This window comes from Poecilia mexicana, unplaced genomic scaffold (assembly GCF_051168715.1).
Source record: "Poecilia mexicana isolate PSO_F unplaced genomic scaffold, ASM5116871v1 scaffold_15, whole genome shotgun sequence".
Classification (NCBI taxonomy): Eukaryota; Metazoa; Chordata; class Actinopteri; order Cyprinodontiformes; family Poeciliidae; genus Poecilia; species Poecilia mexicana.
In genome coordinates this window covers 3,996,387-4,002,008 of record NW_028263384.1, presented here as the reverse complement: position 1 = coordinate 4,002,008, position 5,622 = coordinate 3,996,387, and the positions used below count along the sequence as shown (strand labels likewise).

Sequence of the window (5,622 nt, the reverse complement as noted above, 5' to 3'; positions counted from 1 at the left end):
TGGCCTTATACCAAACCTTTGCATAAGATAATAAGCCATGATGAGCAAATCAGTTGTTCCTCCTACGACACATTTGTAAAATAATATCTGAAAGGTAAATGGCCTGTACTTGTGTAGTTCTTTATCAAGTCCAAATGACCTGAAAATGTTTTCACCACATTTAGTCATTCACCCATTCACACACACATTCACACACCAACAGCAGTAAGCTACTATATTGTAGCTACAGCTTGCCTGCCACAGTTTGACAGAAGTAAGGCAGTCATACACTGGCTCTTCCACCAGGGTCCTCTGAATACCACCGGCTGGCATGGTGGCTGAATTGTCCTCTTGATCAAGGTCACAACTACTGACACAAACAAAGTGGGGGTTCCAACAGGCAACCCACCAGGTACAAGATAAACTCCAACCTCCTAGGCTACCGGCACCGTTTCAGGTGTGCTTTTCGTATGGACCACCATCACTTCTTGGACCTGACCATGACATTGAACCTTGAGGGGGTTTGGTCATAAAGGTCTACACCTCTCATGTGCTCATTGATCTAGTTGACATCAGTCTCTATATAATTCTTCGTCTTTGTTTCCATTAGGAAAATATTGTTGTTTTTCTAGTGGATCAGCAGTTTCTCATCTTGTGTTGGAACCTCATTTGGATCCTCTTTAAAGGGTACATCAAAGAGACAGCTGTCCCTTCGTCATAAACTTTTGCAGGTGGTAACAGAGTACCACATGCCTGATGAAGGGTCAGATTATCCTCTTTTCCCATGAACTGATCATATGCATTCAAAATCAGGCATGGAAAATGGCCCATCTTCCCCTTATAGTCTATGTCTAAGCCATCACTATCAGAATCAGTAAGGGTTCCATTTTTCTCACAACTACATTGTTGTATGCTTTGTCTGGCTATAACAAAGTCCAACAAATCAAGAACCAAACTCAAAATTAATCTTAAAAAGGAAGAAGTTAGGAATTGGAAGAATATGGTATGTATTTAAATAAGTGGACCTATTGGTCAAACGTATTCTCCCACCTGTCACTATTATGACCGTCAACATGTTTACACATCCTGCTCACACACCTAACAAATTTTTATAAATGCAAAGGTGAATATCATAACTAGACACTTTAAAGATGATGTGCACCAAAAATCTTTGTTGTATGTTTATTTAAACATACATTGCTATCCTCTTCTTTGGGAGGTTTGTGGCACTCTTTTTCTCGCCGAGGTGCAACCAAGATTTAATCAGCTCTAGTCATGTGATAATTTAGTCTAAACATGTGATACTGCATAAGTATTATCCAAACACTAAACTTTGAATGTTTGCTGAACATTAACTGAAAATTTAATCAGCAAGCTTTTTAGAGTCCTTGAAAGTGAAAAAAAAATCATTTTTCCTCTGATGTTTGGATGAACTCTTCTCTGCGGAGGTCGGCCATCTCTCTGGTTCTTCCTGAAGGAGATTCATCAGGAGTTCTGGTGCTGCTCACAGTGCAGACGGTTCTCCTCCCTGTTTGCCGTTGTCCCTCTCTCAGCCAGAATCTCCAGTCATTTTTCTTGATCCTTGAATAAACATAACAGAATATGTTCTGGGTGTTATTTATGATTCGTTTGTTAATTAAAACAATGTTTAATATAAAAATAAGATTAATTTATTTCCTTAACAATTCCTTCTCCTGTTCCCTCAGAAGGAAAGAGTTTAGGACTCACTAATTACATTTACTCAAATATAGTTGAGTAACTTTTTGAAACTCAAATGAAGTTTTAGGAGTACCGTTACTATGCTGAACTTTTTACTTTTACTCAGGTCATTTTATTATGAAGCATCACTATTCTTATTTAAACAATTTTTTTATTTTGTCTTTAAAAAACTAAAAATTCCGCTGAACTTTATATTTTGAGCCCTCTAATTGTGTAATTTTTTAAGATATGAAATAATTGATAACTTGATCAGTTACTCAGTACTTGTATACTTTTTACCAAATGCTTCTTTACTCATGTGTAATTTCTTATTCAGCTACTTTTTACTTAAACATGTAAGTAAGAGATAAACATGAGTAAAAGCATGTTTAGAGTACAAATTATGGAACAGTAACCAAATGTTGAGGCAAATATGTTGAACAAAAACAGGGAAACTAAGGTGGCCAAGTTATACATCCACAAAGAACTACTGAAATGAATAGTCATAATTACTTTATATGAATACGACATGTATGCATGTGGGCCACACTTGGCACATTTCAGGGATGTAACCAATAGGGACAGATTTTAGCAGGAGTTCAGCTTTTATCCATTCTGCATTCTGTACCCTCACTAAGGTCACTGTATTCAGGTAGTCTGTTTACAAACATCAGCGTTAATTTACCCCCACATTTTTTAAATTAAATGTGTCACCAGTGCATTTGGCCGGGTGTTCCTGCTCCAGAAAGGTGAAGGTCTCTGGTCACCCTGAAGCTGTGAGCCCACTGGAAACAGAGACCAGAGGTCTGCAGGATGATCTGCTGTGACAGCTTAACATCTGAAAACATACACGATAGAAACATTAATGAATGTGCTGCAAAAACAAGCTGTACTTTTGACCTGGTGGCGATCAAATATGACTATAGTTGGAAAACATCAGCGTTAGCTTACCGTCTGGGCAACCGGAGGATCCTGGACGGACAGCAGCGGTGCATGTCTGAAAGATGGCCTCCGATGCAGATCTCCAAGGCTTGCCACCGTCATTCTTTCAGCTCGATGCTCCGTAGAGCTGCCACTGGATATTGCAGTTCACTTACGATGTACAGTCAAGTCTGCTCCTTATAGTTGAATCACAGCTGGTAGCTACGAAGGCGTCCTGAACCTTCAGTCGTAAGCCACCTTCAGCGGCCGCTTCGTCCAAACTATAAAAAACCCCGACGGTGAAGCTCTGAGTCCATCAGAGCCGCCAGCTGAAACACGTTCTGTCTGAGCGGCCACACAAAAATAAAGTCAGGAGTAATAACACTATTTTCTAATGAAGTTGATGAGCTTCTGCTTATTGATAACCCGTTAGTAGGTCGCCATCTTTCTTGAAAGCAAAGTAGGTGTGACGCTAACCAACCAATTGGGGAAGTTGTAGCCTGATGACGTGCCACTCCTCATTTGCATTTATTTTTCCCCCTAAGTTTTGCGGGGAAAATAGAATGTGATAAATAAGAAAATAAGGAAATACTAAATGAATAAGGGAAATTGGAAAATGGGAAAATTAAAAGTTTTTCAAACAAAAGTTAAATGAAAAATAGGTTAAAGAAAAATGGGTACATAAAGAAGGGATATATGAGAAATTGATTAATGAAAGTGGGAAATAGAAAATCGGGTTAATGGAAAAAGGAAATGGAAAAATGGTTAAATTAATAGATAGATTAATGAAAAATGGGTAAATAGATAAAGAGATTAATGAAAAATGGGTAAATGAAAAATAGATAAAAGAAAATGGGTAAATAAAAAAGGGATATATGAGAAATTGATTAATGAAAGTGGGAAATAGAAAATCGGGTTAATGGAAAAAGGAAATGGAAAATGGTTAAATTAAAAGATAGATTAATGAAAAATGGGTAAATAGATAAAGAGATTAATGAAAAATGGGTAAATGAAAAAATAGATAAAAGAAAATGGGTAAATAAAAAAGGGATATATGAGAAATTGATTAATGAAAGTGGGAAATAGAAAATCGGGTTAATGGAAAAAGGAAATGGAAAAATGGTTAAATTAAAAGATAGATTAATGAAAAATGGGTAAATAGATAAAGAGATTAATGAAAAATGGGTAAATGAAAAATAGATAAAAGAAAATGCGTAAGTAAAAAAAGGGATATATGAGAAATTGATTAATGAAAGTGGGAAATAGAAAATCGGGTTAATGGAAAAAGGAAATTGAAAAACGGTTAAATTAAAAAATAGATTAATGAAAAATGGGTAAATGGATAAAGGGATAAATGACAAATAGATAAATAAAAAAGAGAAATTGGGAAATTGATAATATGAAAAATAAATAAATTAAAAATTGGTTTAATGAAAAAGTTAAATTATTTATTTAACACATTTTTTATTTATTTCACTCATTTACTTCATTTTTTGATTTATTTTACTCATTTTTTATTTATTTAACCCATTTATTTATTTATTTAATTTTGGCGCAAATGGCTCTCCATAGCTGTGCGCCACAATAAAGGTACAATAAAGCTGATAAACAGGTGAAAAACCAAACTAGACAGAACCACTTCTGATTGTTTGCCAAGCCAAACATCCAATAAAAGTTCCACTACACCACTACTAAGGCACTGGGGTCATGTTTCTCGACACAGGCAAAAGAAGGTTCAATTTCCAAACTTATTGATTGTTCTTGGTGATTTATTTTCCTCTTTCACCAAACAATTACAGAGTTCAAACTTTCATTTGTTCTCATGCTACCACTCTTGCTCTGGTAAAAACCATCGGCCCCAAACCCAAATGCCTGCTGGTCCTTCACCAGGCCCCTAAGCTTATAGAAAGTGGACTGACCCACATTACTTCCTGTCTAAATTTAGAAAATAAATAAGGAAAATAATAAAACAAAAAATAAATAAAATAAACAATTATCAACCTACAAATAAACTCTGTAAATAATACAAAAAATAGAAATTTAAGAATAAAGTAACAAAATTCAAATGGATAAAGAAATAAAGAAAAAATAGCTCCAACAACTTCTATTCCGCCTTTTCTCACTCTGTATGTCGGCATTACACACACACACGCACACACACACACACCCACACGCACACGCACACACACACACACACACACACACACACACACACACACACACACACGGACCCATTGCCATGGCAACCGACAAACAACAGCTCAACGAGCAGATAGAGCAGAGATTACCGACCAGGGGAATCAACACCAAACAACAAACACTTCCCACACAAAAAAGTAGCAAAAACACTAAAACAGAACATCCAGTCTGTTACATTATGTTGTCAGGCATAGTGACAACATTATGTTGTCATTATGCCTGACAACATAGTGTCACATATTGTGTAACGTATTGTGATTATTAACAAGTTTTCGCCTGATCACCGCAGTGGTTGATTAGCTGATTTAAACAGCTGTTCTACTGATGACTTGGTGTGCGGGTTGACCAGTTTTAGTGCTAACAGAACCAAAATACACCGAACTCCACAGCACATGTTAATGTTATCAAAGTCAATACCAGGCCAGCAACAGTTAGGCTAGTATAACTGAGCCACTGCTCACTTGTTCAATCTTTTCTTTAAATTAAAACGTTTTCCTTACCTGTGAAATCTGAAGCCCTTATTACCATTATCTATGGTTTAATTAACTGCTAAACATTGCGTCCGTTGTTCTGATTCTTTGCGTGATTGTAGTAGTTTCCTGACCACCGATATTCCTGACTCAATGGACAGCAATGGCGCATGTGTGACTTACGATAAATCACGTAATGTCCAGTCCAGTAATATTTATCCATCAATGCTGCTGCCTCGCGCTCTGTCCTTCTCTCGCACTTCCCGCTACTTAGCAGTGGGTATCAGGTTACATTGTGTTGCATTCAATGTTGTCGGAAAAAAAGAGTTTCATGCGCTTAATGTCCGATTTGCCA

General features: G+C 36.6%; 1 long non-coding RNA gene across 1 annotated transcript; it reads right to left on the bottom strand.

The window, feature by feature from the left end:
• Window positions 1-1,147: 1,147 nt before the first annotated feature.
• LOC148155254 (uncharacterized) lies at window positions 1,148-4,892 on the bottom strand. Its single transcript, XR_015765461.1, has 3 exons — window positions 2,629-4,892; window positions 2,392-2,515; window positions 1,148-1,560 (listed from the first exon to the last, which is right to left on the bottom strand). It is a non-coding gene; the product is annotated as an uncharacterized LOC148155254 (long non-coding RNA).
• Between the last annotated feature and the right edge of the window lie 730 nt (window positions 4,893-5,622).